General features: G+C 39.9%; 13 non-coding genes across 13 annotated transcripts; all 13 read left to right on the top strand.

Annotated features, from left to right (window-relative positions):
* The first annotated feature begins 703 nt into the window (after positions 1 to 703).
* TRNAR-UCG (transfer RNA arginine (anticodon UCG)) lies at positions 704 to 776 on the top strand. The gene has a single exon. It is a non-coding gene; the product is annotated as a tRNA-Arg (tRNA).
* Positions 777 to 1,571: 795 nt separating this feature from the next.
* Positions 1,572 to 1,644, top strand: TRNAR-CCU (transfer RNA arginine (anticodon CCU)). Its single transcript has one exon. It is a non-coding gene; the product is annotated as a tRNA-Arg (tRNA).
* Positions 1,645 to 2,291: 647 nt separating this feature from the next.
* TRNAR-UCG (transfer RNA arginine (anticodon UCG)) lies at positions 2,292 to 2,364 on the top strand. Its single transcript has one exon. It is a non-coding gene; the product is annotated as a tRNA-Arg (tRNA).
* Positions 2,365 to 3,879: 1,515 nt separating this feature from the next.
* Positions 3,880 to 3,952, top strand: TRNAR-UCG (transfer RNA arginine (anticodon UCG)). Its single transcript has one exon. It is a non-coding gene; the product is annotated as a tRNA-Arg (tRNA).
* Positions 3,953 to 4,747: 795 nt separating this feature from the next.
* On the top strand, positions 4,748 to 4,820 carry TRNAR-CCU (transfer RNA arginine (anticodon CCU)). Its single transcript has one exon. It is a non-coding gene; the product is annotated as a tRNA-Arg (tRNA).
* Positions 4,821 to 5,466: 646 nt separating this feature from the next.
* On the top strand, positions 5,467 to 5,539 carry TRNAR-UCG (transfer RNA arginine (anticodon UCG)). The gene has a single exon. It is a non-coding gene; the product is annotated as a tRNA-Arg (tRNA).
* A 1,515-nt stretch (positions 5,540 to 7,054) lies between these two features.
* Positions 7,055 to 7,127, top strand: TRNAR-UCG (transfer RNA arginine (anticodon UCG)). Its single transcript has one exon. It is a non-coding gene; the product is annotated as a tRNA-Arg (tRNA).
* Positions 7,128 to 8,642: 1,515 nt separating this feature from the next.
* TRNAR-UCG (transfer RNA arginine (anticodon UCG)) lies at positions 8,643 to 8,715 on the top strand. The gene has a single exon. It is a non-coding gene; the product is annotated as a tRNA-Arg (tRNA).
* Positions 8,716 to 9,510: 795 nt separating this feature from the next.
* Positions 9,511 to 9,583, top strand: TRNAR-CCU (transfer RNA arginine (anticodon CCU)). The gene has a single exon. It is a non-coding gene; the product is annotated as a tRNA-Arg (tRNA).
* A 646-nt stretch (positions 9,584 to 10,229) lies between these two features.
* TRNAR-UCG (transfer RNA arginine (anticodon UCG)) lies at positions 10,230 to 10,302 on the top strand. The gene has a single exon. It is a non-coding gene; the product is annotated as a tRNA-Arg (tRNA).
* A 1,520-nt stretch (positions 10,303 to 11,822) lies between these two features.
* Positions 11,823 to 11,895, top strand: TRNAR-UCG (transfer RNA arginine (anticodon UCG)). The gene has a single exon. It is a non-coding gene; the product is annotated as a tRNA-Arg (tRNA).
* A 1,515-nt stretch (positions 11,896 to 13,410) lies between these two features.
* Positions 13,411 to 13,483, top strand: TRNAR-UCG (transfer RNA arginine (anticodon UCG)). The gene has a single exon. It is a non-coding gene; the product is annotated as a tRNA-Arg (tRNA).
* Positions 13,484 to 14,278: 795 nt separating this feature from the next.
* TRNAR-CCU (transfer RNA arginine (anticodon CCU)) lies at positions 14,279 to 14,351 on the top strand. Its single transcript has one exon. It is a non-coding gene; the product is annotated as a tRNA-Arg (tRNA).
* Positions 14,352 to 15,000: the final 649 nt, after the last annotated feature.

Below are 15,000 nucleotides of genomic sequence, written 5' to 3'. Positions count from 1 at the left end.
GATAAGGCACTGGCCTCCTAAGCCAGGGATTGTGGGTTCAAGTCCGATCTGAGGTGATAACAAAAATCCTGCCTCTTTCTTTTCCAGAAAATTAGGTAGATTTATTACATGCTTCCTCTCAGAAGTTTATGAGGGATTAGGTACTTTGAAACTGTCCCGTTTTACTTGTGTACACTTCACAGTCATGTTAGGGTTCTGAAACTGCAAAGTATATTTTTAAATGCCTATTTTTGTGAGATGCATTTTCGACCGGCCAGAACATATTCCTTTGGAAAAAATGATTTGAATTGGATTGGTGTGAATCTTGTTTCTAGAGGTGGTGACAGGCTTTCAGCTACTTGAATAGGTCAAGCCAGGATACATAAAATGTATACAACCTATGTGAGTGTGAAAAATTAGCATATGCAGGAAGGAGCAATTTGTACTACTTTCAAAACAGTTTCACTCCACGTCTGGAAACGTCCAGAGCTATGTAGAGCATACAAATGAGCTTTAAACTCATGAGGAAAGAGGTTTGTATGGAAAAAGGAAAACAAAAGCATATCGTACTCATAAAATTCTCAATATATAGATTCCAAAAAAGTGCTTCCTGTGAAAAGAGCTGAAAGAACACTATGGGATGTAAACCTGAATACCTTTCAATAATATGTTCTCCATCCATGCATACCACCTACATGATAAAAATCATCTCAGCTGGACGGATGACCGCGTGGCCTAATGGATAAGGCGTCTGACTTCGGATCAGAAGATTGAGGGTTCGAGTCCCTTCGTGGTCGTTTTTGGCCAATGGTCACACAATCTGCTTTACATTCAGAGTGAAAAAAGTATTTTCCAATACTCTTGTAGTCCTCACTTTCTCATTACTAATCATTAATAAAGTGGAGTACATACTGTAAACTCATTCAGGTTGCATCTTCTGTCTAACTGCTTGTGCATTTTAGTGGCATTAAAAAGTGCTTCTATGCCGACGCACTGAATATGTAATAGGTTTGCAGAATTTTGACGTGACAGAATGGGTTTTTAGCTTAAGTGTGTGTAGAAGAACTGCAAGGTGTGTGCCTATGTGTGCATAGAGTGCTACATGTGTAAAATCTGTATGATTTGGGCAGTTAAAGTGCTGATTTTGCCTCCGAGTAAGAAAAGTACTACACAAAATGTATAAAGGATCGGCACATTGGCTGCCTTTGCTGATGCCCCCGTTGCCTAATTTGTAGTGCAATCGTTAAGTTGCAGAGTGTGGTTGAACTTGGTTAGGAGACTTAGTGCCTCTTTCCGTGTCCTACTGATGATAAGGATGGCTTGATACCATTTTCTAAGCCCAGTATATTGAGAAAAGAAGTAAGTGAAGAAGAAGTGTGGAGTCGAAAGTGGTTCTCCAATTTCTCTCCACTTGCTAAAATTGCAAAGTCTCCATTATAGCATAGAAGAGAGCGTTAAAGTCGGGGATGGAAGAGGATGAAAATGGGAAGTTTACTTATAGAGAGAAGTGAGAAATGCCCTGTGTGCACACACCGGTGTCTGACCATAGAATACATTTAAATAATGTCTCTAGAAAAGAGCTATCCATGTGTGCCTCAGTGGCCTAATGGATAAGGCACTGGCCTCCTAAGCCAGGGATTGTGGGTTTGAGTCCCATCTGAGGTGATAACAAAAATCCTCCCTCTTTCTTTTCCAGAAAATTAGGTAGATTTATTACATGCTTCCTCTCAGAAGTTTATGAGGGATTAGGTACTTTGAAACTGTCACGTTTTACTTGTGTACACTTCACAGTCATGTTAGTCTTCTGAAACTGCAAAGTAGATTTTTAAATGCCTATTTTTGTGAGATGCATTTTCGACCGGCCAGAACATATTCCTTTGGAAAAAATGATATGAATTGGATTAGTGTGAATCTTGTTTCTAGAGGTGGTGACAGGCTTTCAACTACTTGAATAGGTCAAGCCAGGATTCATAAAACTTATACAACCTATGTGAGTGTGAAAAATTAGCATATGCAGGAAGGAGCAATTTGTACTACTTTCAAAACAGTTTCACTCCACGTCTGGAAACGTCCAGAGCTATGTAGAGCATACAAATGAGCTTTAAACTCATGAGGAAAGAGGTTTGTATGGAAAAAGGAAAACAAAAGCATATCGTACTCATAAAATTCTCAATATATAGATTCCAAAAAAGTGCTTCCAGCGAAAAGAGCTGAAAGAACACTATGGGATGTAAACCTGAATACCTTTCAATAATATGTTCTCCATCCATGCATACCACCTACATGATAAAAATCACCTCAGGTGGACGGATGACCGCGTGGCCTAATGGATAAGGCGTCTGACTTCGGATCAGAAGATTGAGGGTTCGAGTCCCTTCGTGGTTGTTTTTGGCCAATGGTCACACAATCTGCTTTACATTCAGAGTGGAAAAAGTATTTTCCAATACTCTTGTAGTCCTCACTTTCTCATTACTAATCATTAATAAAGTGGAGTACATACTGTAAACTCATTCCGGTTGCATCTTCAGTCTAACTACTTGTGCATTTTAGTGGCATTAAAAAGTGCTTCTATGCCGACGCACTGAATATGTAATAGGTTTGCAGAATTTTGACGTGACAGAATGGGTTTTTAGCTTAAGTGTGTGTAGAAGAACTGCAAGGTGTGTGCCTATGTGTGCATAGAGTGGAACATGTGTAAAATCTGTATGATTTGGGCAGTTAAAGTGCTGATTTTGCCTCCGAGTAAGAAAAGTACTACACAAAATGTATAAAGGATCGGCACATTGGCTGCCTTTGCTGATGCCCCCGTTGCCTAATTTGTAGTGCAATGGTTAAGTTGCAGAGTGTGGTTGAACTTGGTTAGGAGACTTAGTGCCTCTTTCCGTGTCCTACTGATGATAAGGATGGCTTGATACCATTTTCTAAGCCCAGTATATTGAGAAAAGAAGTAAGTGAAGAAGAAGTGTGGAGTCGAAAGTGGTTCTCCAGTTTCTCTCCACTTGCTAAAATTGCAAAGTCTCCATTATAGCATAGAAGAGAGCGTTAAAGTCGGGGATGGAAGAGGATGAAAATGGGAAGTTTACTTATAGAGAGAAGTGAGAAATGCCCTGTGTGCACACACCGGTGTCTGACCATAGAATACATTTAAATAATGCCTCTAGAAAAGAGCTATGCATGTGTGCCTCCGTGGCCTAATGGATAAGGCACTGGCCTCCTAAGCCAAGGATTGTGGGTTCAAGTCCCATCTGAGGTGATAACAAAAATCCTCCCTCTTTCTTTTCCAGAAAATTAGGTAGATTTATTACATGCTTCCTCTCAGAAGTTTATGAGGGATTAGGCACTTTGAAACGGTCCCATTTTACTTGTGTACACTTCACAGTCATGTTAGTGTTCTGAAACTGCAAAGTAGATTTTTAAATGCCTATTTTTGTGAGATGCATTTTCGACCGGCCAGAACATATTCCTTTGGAAAAAATGATACGAATTGGATTGGTGTGAATCTTGTTTCTAGAGGTGGTGACAGGCTTTCAGCTACTTGAATAGGTCAAGCCAGGATTCATAAAACTTATACAACCTATGTGAGTGTGAAAAATTAGCATATGCAGGAAGGAGCAATTTGTACTACTTTCAAAACAGTTTCACTCCACGTCTGGAAACGTCCAGAGCTATGTAGAGCATACAAATGAGCTTTAAACTCATGAGGAAAGAGGTTTGTATGGAAAAAGGAAAACAAAAGCATATCGTACTCATAAAATTCTCAATATATAGATTCCAAAAAAGTGCTTCCAGTGAAAAGAGCTGAAAGAACACTATGGGATGTAAACCTGAATACCTTTCAATAATATGTTCTCCATCCATGCATACCACCTACATGATAAAAATCATCTCAGCTGGACGGATGACCGCGTGGCCTAATGGATAAGGCGTCTGACTTCGGATCAGAAGATTGAGGGTTCGAGTCCCTTCGTGGTCGTTTTTGGCCAATGGTCACACAATCTGCTTTACATTCAGAGTGGAAAAAGTATTTTCCAATACTCTTGTAGTCCTCACTTTCTCATTACTAATCATTAATAAAGTGGAGTACATACTGTAAACTCATTCAGGTTGCATCTTCTGTCTAACTGCTTGTGCATTTTAGTGGCATTAAAAAGTGCTTCTATGCCGACGCACTGAATATGTAATAGGTTTGCAGAATTTTGACGTGACAGAATGGGTTTTTAGCTTAAGTGTGTGTAGAAGAACTGCAAGGTGTGTGCCTATGTGTGCATAGAGTGCTACATGTGTAAAATCTGTATGATTTGGGCAGTTAAAGTGCTGATTTTGCCTCCGAGTAAGAAAAGTACTACACAAAATGTATAAAGGATCGGCACATTGGCTGCCTTTGCTGATGCCCCCGTTGCCTAATTTGTAGTGCAATGGTTAAGTTGCAGAGTGTGGTTGAACTTGGTTAGGAGACTTAGTGCCTCTTTCCGTGTCCTACTGATGATAAGGATGGCTTGATACCATTTTCTAAGCCCAGTATATTGAGAAAAGAAGTAAGTGAAGAAGAAGTGTGGAGTCGAAAGTGGTTCTCCAATTTCTCTCCACTTGCTAAAATTGCAAAGTCTCCATTATAGCATAGAAGAGAGCGTTAAAGTCGGGGATGGAAGAGGATGAAAATGGGAAGTTTACTTATAGAGAGAAGTGAGAAATGCCCTGTGTGCACACCCCGGTGTCTGACCATAGAATACATTTAAATAATGCCTCTAGAAAAGAACTTTGCATGTGTGCCTCAGTGGCCTAATGGATAAGGCACTGGCCTCCTAAGCCAGGGATTGTGGGTTCAAGTCCCATCTGAGGTGATACCAAAAATCCTCCCTCTTTCTTTTCCAGAAAATTAGGTAGATTTATTACATGCTTCCTCTCGGAAGTTTATGAGGGATTAGGTACTTTGAAACTGTCCCATTTTACTTGTGTACACTTCACAGTCATGTTAGTGTTCTGAAACTGCAAAGTAGATTTTTAAATGCCTATTTTTGTGAGATGCATTTTCGACCGGCCAGAACATATTCTTTTGGAAAAAATGATTTGAAATGGATTGGTGTGAATCTTGTTTCTAGAGGTGGTGACAGGCTTTCAGCTACTTGAATAGGTCAAGCCAGGATTCAAAAACTTATACAACCTATGTGAGTGTGAAAAATTAGCATATGCAGGAAGGAGCAATTTGAACTACTTTCAAAACAGTTTCACTCCACGTCTGGAAACGTCCAGAGCTATGTAGAGCATACAAATGAGCTTTAAACTCATGAGGAAAGAGGTTTGTATGGAAAAAGGAAAACAAAAGCATATCGTACTCATAAAATTCTCAATATATAGATTCCAAAAAAGTGCTTCCAGCGAAAAGAGCTGAAAGAACACTATGGGATGTAAACCTGAATACCTTTCAATAATATGTTCTCCATCCATGCATACCACCTACATGATAAAAATCACCTCAGGTGGACGGATGACCGCGTGGCCTAATGGATAAGGCGTCTGACTTCGGATCAGAAGATTGAGGGTTCGAGTCCCTTCGTGGTTGTTTTTGGCCAATGGTCACACAATCTGCTTTACATTCAGAGTGGAAAAAGTATTTTCCAATACTCTTGTAGTCCTCACTTTCTCATTACTAATCATTAATAAAGTGGAGTACATACTGTAAACTCATTCCGGTTGCATCTTCAGTCTAACTACTTGTGCATTTTAGTGGCATTAAAAAGTGCTTCTATGCCGACGCAATGAATATGTAATAGGTTTGCAGAATTTTGACGTGACAGAATGGGTTTTTAGCTTAAGTGTGTGTAGAAGAACTGCAAGGTGTGTGCCTATGTGTGCATAGAGTGGAACATGTGTAAAATCTGTATGATTTGGGCAGTTAAAGTGCTGATTTTGCCTCCGAGTAAGAAAAGTACTACACAAAATGTATAAAGGATCGGCACATTGGCTGCCTTTGCTGATGCCCCCGTTGCCTAATTTGTAGTGCAATGGTTAAGTTGCAGAGTGTGGTTGAACTTGGTTAGGAGACTTAGTGCCTCTTTCCGCGTCCTACTGATGATAAGGATGGCTTGATACCATTTTCTAAGCCCAGTATATTGAGAAAAGAAGTAAGTGAAGAAGAAGTGTGGAGTCGAAAGTGGTTCTCCAATTTCTCTCCACTTGCTAAAATTGCAAAGTCTCCATTATAGCATAGAAGAGAGCGTTAGAGTCGGGGATGGAAGAGGATGAAAATGGGAAGTTTACTTATAGAGAGAAGTGAGAAATGCCCTGTGTGCACACACCGGTGTCTGACCATAGAATACATTTAAATAATGCCTCTAGAAAAGAGCTATGCATGTGTGCCTCAGTGGCCTAATGGATAAGGCACTGGCCTCCTAAACCAGGGATTGTGGGTTTGAGTCCCATCTGAGGTGATAACAAAAATCCTGCCTCTTTCTTTTCCAGAAAATTAGGTAGATTTATTACATGCTTCCTCTCAGAATTTTATGAGGGATTAGGTACTTTGAAACTGTCCCGTTTTACTTGTGTACACTTCACAGTCATGTTAGTGTTCTGAAACTGCAAAGTAGATTTTTAAATGCCTATTTTTGTGAGATGCATTTTCGACCGGCCAGAACATATTCCTTTGGAAAAAATGATATGAATTGGATTGGTGTGAATCTTGTTTCTAGAGGTGGTGACAGGCTTTCAGCTACTTGAATAGGTCAAGCCAGGATTCATAAAACTTATACAACCTATGTGAGTGTGAAAAATTAGCATATGCAGGAAGGAGCAATTTGTACTACTTTCAAAACAGTTTCACTCCACGTCTGGAAACGTCCAGAGCTATGTAGAGCATACAAATGAGCTTTAAAGTCATGATGAAAGAGGTTTGTATGGAAAAAGGAAAACAAAAGCATATCGTACTCATAAAATTCTCAATATATAGATTCCAAAAAAGTGCTTCCAGCGAAAAGAGCTGAAAGAACACTATGGGATGTAAACCTGAATACCTTTCAATAATATGTTCTCCATCCATGCATACCACCTACATGATAAAAATCACCTCAGGTGGACGGATGACCGCGTGGCCTAATGGATAAGGCGTCTGACTTCGGATCAGAAGATTGAGGGTTCGAGTCCCTTCGTGGTTGTTTTTGGCCAATGGTCACACAATCTGCTTTACATTCAGAGTGGAAAAAGTATTTTCCAATACTCTTGTAGTCCTCACTTTCTCATTACTAATCATTAATAAAGTGGAGTACATACTGTAAACTCATTCCGGTTGCATCTTCAGTCTAACTACTTGTGCATTTTAGTGGCATTAAAAAGTGCTTCTATGCCGACGCACTGAATATGTAATAGGTTTGCAGAATTTTGACGTGACAGAATGGGTTTTTAGCTTAAGTGTGTGTAGAAGAACTGCAAGGTGTGTGCCTATGTGTGCATAGAGTGGAACATGTGTAAAATCTGTATGATTTGGGCAGTTAAAGTGCTGATTTTGCCTCCGAGTAAGAAAAGTACTACACAAAATGTATAAAGGATCGGCACATTGGCTGCCTTTGCTGATGCCCCCGTTGCCTAATTTGTAGTGCAATGGTTAAGTTGCAGAGTGTGGTTGAACTTGGTTAGGAGACTTAGTGCCTCTTTCCGTGTCCTACTGATGATAAGGATGGCTTGATACCATTTTCTAAGCCCAGTATATTGAGAAAAGAAGTAAGTGAAGAAGAAGTGTGGAGTCGAAAGTGGTTCTCCAGTTTCTCTCCACTTGCTAAAATTGCAAAGTCTCCATTATAGCATAGAAGAGAGCGTTAAAGTCGGGGATGGAAGAGGATGAAAATGGGAAGTTTACTTATAGAGAGAAGTGAGAAATGCCCTGTGTGCACACACCGGTGTCTGACCATAGAATACATTTAAATAATGCCTCTAGAAAAGAGCTATGCATGTGTGCCTCCGTGGCCTAATGGATAAGGCACTGGCCTCCTAAGCCAAGGATTGTGGGTTCAAGTCCCATCTGAGGTGATAACAAAAATCCTCCCTCTTTCTTTTCCAGAAAATTAGGTAGATTTATTACATGCTTCCTCTCAGAAGTTTATGAGGGATTAGGCACTTTGAAACGGTCCCATTTTACTTGTGTACACTTCACAGTCATGTTAGTGTTCTGAAACTGCAAAGTAGATTTTTAAATGCCTATTTTTGTGAGATGCATTTTCGACCGGCCAGAACATATTCCTTTGGAAAAAATGATACGAATTGGATTGGTGTGAATCTTGTTTCTAGAGGTGGTGACAGGCTTTCAGCTACTTGAATAGGTCAAGCCAGGATTCATAAAACTTATACAACCTATGTGAGTGTGAAAAATTAGCATATGCAGGAAGGAGCAATTTGTACTACTTTCAAAACAGTTTCACTCCACGTCTGGAAACGTCCAGAGCTATGTAGAGCATACAAATGAGCTTTAAACTCATGAGGAAAGAGGTTTGTATGGAAAAAGGAAAACAAAAGCATATCGTACTCATAAAATTCTCAATATATAGATTCCAAAAAAGTGCTTCCAGTGAAAAGAGCTGAAAGAACACTATGGGATGTAAACCTGAATACCTTTCAATAATATGTTCTCCATCCATGCATACCACCTACATGATAAAAATCATCTCAGCTGGACGGATGACCGCGTGGCCTAATGGATAAGGCGTCTGACTTCGGATCAGAAGATTGAGGGTTCGAGTCCCTTCGTGGTCGTTTTTGGCCAATGGTCACACAATCTGCTTTACATTCAGAGTGGAAAAAGTATTTTCCAATACTCTTGTAGTCCTCACTTTCTCATTACTAATCATTAATAAAGTGGAGTACATACTGTAAACTCATTCAGGTTGCATCTTCTGTCTAACTGCTTGTGCATTTTAGTGGCATTAAAAAGTGCTTCTATGCCGACGCACTGAATATGTAATAGGTTTGCAGAATTTTGACGTGACAGAATGGGTTTTTAGCTTAAGTGTGTGTAGAAGAACTGCAAGGTGTGTGCCTATGTGTGCATAGAGTGCTACATGTGTAAAATCTGTATGATTTGGGCAGTTAAAGTGCTGATTTTGCCTCCGAGTAAGAAAAGTACTACACAAAATGTATAAAGGATCGGCACATTGGCTGCCTTTGCTGATGCCCCCGTTGCCTAATTTGTAGTGCAATGGTTAAGTTGCAGAGTGTGGTTGAACTTGGTTAGGAGACTTAGTGCCTCTTTCCGTGTCCTACTGATGATAAGGATGGCTTGATACCATTTTCTAAGCCCAGTATATTGAGAAAAGAAGTAAGTGAAGAAGAAGTGTGGAGTCGAAAGTGGTTCTCCAATTTCTCTCCACTTGCTAAAATTGCAAAGTCTCCATTATAGCATAGAAGAGAGCGTTAAAGTCGGGGATGGAAGAGGATGAAAATGGGAAGTTTACTTATAGAGAGAAGTGAGAAATGCCCTGTGTGCACACCCCGGTGTCTGACCATAGAATACATTTAAATAATGCCTCTAGAAAAGAACTTTGCATGTGTGCCTCAGTGGCCTAATGGATAAGGCACTGGCCTCCTAAGCCAGGGATTGTGGGTTCAAGTCCCATCTGAGGTGATACCAAAAATCCTCCCTCTTTCTTTTCCAGAAAATTAGGTAGATTTATTACATGCTTCCTCTCGGAAGTTTATGAGGGATTAGGTACTTTGAAACTGTCCCATTTTACTTGTGTACACTTCACAGTCATGTTAGTGTTCTGAAACTGCAAAGTAGATTTTTAAATGCCTATTTTTGTGAGATGCATTTTCGACCGGCCAGAACATATTCTTTTGGAAAAAATGATTTGAAATGGATTGGTGTGAATCTTGTTTCTAGAGGTGGTGACAGGCTTTCAGCTACTTGAATAGGTCAAGCCAGGATTCAAAAACTTATACAACCTATGTGAGTGTGAAAAATTAGCATATGCAGGAAGGAGCAATTTGAACTACTTTCAAAACAGTTTCACTCCACGTCTGGAAACGTCCAGAGCTATGTAGAGCATACAAATGAGCTTTAAACTCATGAGGAAAGAGGTTTGTATGGAAAAAGGAAAACAAAAGCATATCGTACTCATAAAATTCTCAATATATAGATTCCAAAAAAGTGCTTCCAGCGAAAAGAGCTGAAAGAACACTATGGGATGTAAACCTGAATACCTTTCAATAATATGTTCTCCATCCATGCATACCACCTACATGATAAAAATCACCTCAGGTGGACGGATGACCGCGTGGCCTAATGGATAAGGCGTCTGACTTCGGATCAGAAGATTGAGGGTTCGAGTCCCTTCGTGGTTGTTTTTGGCCAATGGTCACACAATCTGCTTTACATTCAGAGTGGAAAAAGTATTTTCCAATACTCTTGTAGTCCTCACTTTCTCATTACTAATCATTAATAAAGTGGAGTACATACTGTAAACTCATTCCGGTTGCATCTTCAGTCTAACTACTTGTGCATTTTAGTGGCATTAAAAAGTGCTTCTATGCCGACGCAATGAATATGTAATAGGTTTGCAGAATTTTGACGTGACAGAATGGGTTTTTAGCTTAAGTGTGTGTAGAAGAACTGCAAGGTGTGTGCCTATGTGTGCATAGAGTGGAACATGTGTAAAATCTGTATGATTTGGGCAGTTAAAGTGCTGATTTTGCCTCCGAGTAAGAAAAGTACTACACAAAATGTATAAAGGATCGGCACATTGGCTGCCTTTGCTGATGCCCCCGTTGCCTAATTTGTAGTGCAATGGTTAAGTTGCAGAGTGTGGTTGAACTTGGTTAGGAGACTTAGTGCCTCTTTCCGCGTCCTACTGATGATAAGGATGGCTTGATACCATTTTCTAAGCCCAGTATATTGAGAAAAGAAGTAAGTGAAGAAGAAGTGTGGAGTCGAAAGTGGTTCTCCAATTTCTCTCCACTTGCTAAAATTGCAAAGTCTCCATTATAGCATAGAAGAGAGCGTTAGAGTCGGGGATGGAAGAGGATGAAAATGGGAAGTTTACTTATAGAGAGAAGTGAGAAATGCCCTGTGTGCACACACCGGTGTCTGACCATAGAATACATTTAAATAATGCCTCTAGAAAAGAGCTATGCATGTGTGCCTCAGTGGCCTAATGGATAAGGCACTGGCCTCCTAAACCAGGGATTGTGGGTTTGAGTCCCATCTGAGGTGATAACAAAAATCCTGCCTCTTTCTTTTCCAGAAAATTAGGTAGATTTATTACATGCTTCCTCTCAGAATTTTATGAGGGATTAGGTACTTTGAAACTGTCCCGTTTTACTTGTGTACACTTCACAGTCATGTTAGTGTTCTGAAACTGCAAAGTAGATTTTTAAATGCCTATTTTTGTGAGATGCATTTTCGACCGGCCAGAACATATTCCTTTGGAAAAAATGATATGAATTGGATTGGTGTGAATCTTGTTTCTAGAGGTGGTGACAGGCTTTCAGCTACTTGAATAGGTCAAGCCAGGATTCATAAAACTTATACAACCTATGTGAGTGTGAAAAATTAGCATATGCAGGAAGGAGCAATTTGTACTACTTTCAAAACAGTTTCACTCCACGTCTGGAAACGTCCAGAGCTATGTAGAGCATACAAATGAGCTTTAAAGTCATGATGAAAGAGGTTTGTATGGAAAAAGGAAAACAAAAGCATATCGTACTCATAAAATTCTCAATATATAGATTCCAAAAAAGTGCTTCCAGCGAAAAGAGCTGAAAGAACACTATGGGATGTAAACCTGAATACCTTTCAATAATCCATGCATACCACCATCCATGCATACCACCTACATGATAAAAATCACCTCAGGTGGACGGATGACCGCGTGGCCTAATGGATAAGGCGTCTGACTTCGGATCAGAAGATTGAGGGTTCGAGTCCCTTCGTGGTCGTTTTTGGCCAATGGTCACACAATCTGCTTTACATTCAGAGTGGAAAAAGTCTTTTCCAATACTCTTGTAGTCCTCACTTTCTCAGTACTAATCATTAATAAAGTGGAGTACATACTGTAAACTCATTCAGGTTGCATCTTCAGTCTAACTACTTGTGCATTTTAGTGGCATTAAAAAGTGCTTCTATGCCGACGCACTGAATATGTAATAGGTTTGCAGAATTTTGACGTGACAGAATGGGTTTTTAGCTTAAGTGTGTGTAGAAGAACTGCAAGGTGTGTGCCTATGTGTGCATAGAGTGGTACATGTGTAAAATCTGTATGATTTGGGCAGTTAAAGTGCTGATTTTGCCTCCGAGTAAGAAAAGTACTACACAAAATGTATAAAGGATCGGCACATTGGCTGCCTTTGCTGATGCCCACGTTGCCTAATTTGTAGTGCAATGGTTAAGTTGCAGAGTGTGGTTGAACTTGGTTAGGAGACTTAGTGCCTCTTTCCGTGTCCTACTGATGATAAGGATGGCTTGATACCATTTTCTAAGCCCAGTATATTGAGAAAAGAAGTAAGTGAAGAAGAAGTGTGGAGTCGAAAGTGGTTCTCCAATTTCTCTCCACTTGCTAAAATTGCAAAGTCTCTGTTATAGCATAGAAGAGAGCGTTAAAGTCGGGGATGGAAGAGGATGAAAATGGGAAGTTTACTTATAGAGAGAAGTGAGAAATGCCCTGTGTGCACACCCCGGTGTCTGACCATAGAATACATTTAAATAATGCCTCTAGAAAAGAGCTATGCATGTGTGCCTCAGTGGCCTAATGGATAAGGCACTGGCCTCCTCAGCCAGGGATTGTGGGTTTGAGTCCCATCTGAGGTGATAACAAAAATCCTGCCTCTTTCTTTTCCAGAAAATTAGGTAGATTTATTACATGCTTCCTCTCAGAATTTTATGAGGGATTAGGTACTTTGAAACTGTCCTGTTTTACTTGTGTACACTTCACAGTCATGTTAGTGTTCTGAAACTGCAAAGTAGATTTTTAAATGCCTATTTTTGTGAGATGCATTTTCGACCGGCCAGAACATATTCCTTTGGAAAAAATGATATGAATTGGATTGGTGTGAATCTTGTTTCTAGAGGTGGTGACAGGCTTTCAGCTACTTGAATAGGTCAAGCCAGGATTCATAAAACTTATACAACCTATGTGAGTGTGAAAAATTAGCATATGCAGGAAGGAGCAATTTGTACTACTTTCAAAACAGTTTCACTCCACGTCTGGAAACGTCCAGAGCTATGTAGAGCATACAAATGAGCTTTAAAGTCATGATGAAAGAGGTTTGTATGGAAAAAGGAAAACAAAAGCATATCGTACTCATAAAATTCTCAATATATAGATTCCAAAAAAGTGCTTCCAGCGAAAAGAGCTGAAAGAACACTATGGGATGTAAACCTGAATACCTTTCAATAATATGTTCTCCATCCATGCATACCACCTACATGATAAAAATCATCTCAGGTGGACGGATGACCGTGTGGCCTAATGGATAAGGCGTCTGACTTCGGATCAGAAGATTGAGGGTTCGAGTCCCTTCGTGGTCGTTTTTGGCCAATGGTCACACAATCTGCTTTACATTCAGAGTGGAAAAAGTCTTTTCCAATACTCTTGTAGTCCTCACTTTCTCATTACTAATCATTAATAAAGTGGAGTACATACTGTAAACTCATTCAGGTTGCATCTTCAGTCTAACTACTTGTGCATTTTAGTGGCATTAAAAAGTGCTTCTATGCCGACGCACTGAATATGTAATAGGTTTGCAGAATTTTGACGTGACAGAATGGGTTTTTAGCTTAAGTGTGTGTAGAAGAACTGCAAGGTGTGTGCCTATGTGTGCATAGAGTGCTACATGTGTAAAATCTGTATGATTTGGGCAGTTAAAGTGCTGATTTTGCCTCAGAGTAAGAAAAGTACTACACAAAATGTATAAAGGATCGGCACATTGGCTGCCTTTGCTGATGCCTCCGTTGCCTAATTTGTAGTGCAATGGTTAAGTTGCAGAGTGTGGTTGAACTTGGTTAGGAGACTTAGTGCCTCTTTCCGTGTCCTACTGATGATAAGGATGGCTTGATACCATTTTCTAAGCCCAGTATATTGAGAAAAGAAGTAAGTGAAGAAGAAGTGTGGAGTCGAAAGTGGTTCTCCAATTTCTCTCCACTTGCTAAAATTGCAAAGTCTCCATTATAGCATAGAAGAGAGCGTTAAAGTCGGGGATGGAAGAGGATGAAAATGGGAAGTTTACTTATAGAGAGAAGTGAGAAATGCCCTGTGTGCACACACCGGTCTCTGACCATAGAATACATTTAAATAATGCCTCTAGAAAAGAACTATGCATGTGTGCCTCAGTGGCCTAATGGATAAGGCACTGGCCTCCTAAGCCAGGGATTGTGGGTTCAAGTCCCATCTGAGGTGATACCAAAAATCCTCCCTCTTTCTTTTCCAGAAAATTAGGTAGATTTATTACATGCTTCCTCTCGGAAGTTTATGAGGGATTAGGTACTTTGAAACTGTCCCATTTTACTTGTGTACACTTCACAGTCATGTTAGTGTTCTGAAACTGCAAAGTAGATTTTTAAATGCCTATTTTTGTGAGATGCATTTTCGACCGGCCAGAACATATTCTTTTGGAAAAAATGATTTGAAATGGATTGGTGTGAATCTTGTTTCTAGAGGTGGTGACAGGCTTTCAGCTACTTGAATAGGTCAAGCCAGGATTCATAAAACGTATACAACCTATGTGAGTGTGAAAAATTAGCATATGCAGGAAGGAGCAATTTGTCCTACTTTCAAAACAGTTTCACTCCACGTCTGGAAACGTCCAGAGCTATGTAGAGCATACAAATGAGCTTTAAACTCATGAGGAAAGAGGTTTGTATGGAAAAAGGAAAACAAAAGCATATCGTACTCATAAAATTCTCAATATATAGATTCCAAAAAAGTGCTTCCAGCGAAAAGAGCTGAAAGAACACTATGGGATGTAAACCTGAATACCTTTCAATAATATGTTCTCCATCCATGCATACCACCTACATGATAAAAATCATCTCAGGTGGATGGATGA

Source organism: Triturus cristatus, chromosome 4_1 (assembly GCF_964204655.1).
Source record: "Triturus cristatus chromosome 4_1, aTriCri1.1, whole genome shotgun sequence".
Taxonomy (NCBI): Eukaryota; Metazoa; Chordata; class Amphibia; order Caudata; family Salamandridae; genus Triturus; species Triturus cristatus.
Note: the sequence above shows the minus strand (reverse complement) of the source record. Positions and strands in the feature narration are given on the sequence as shown.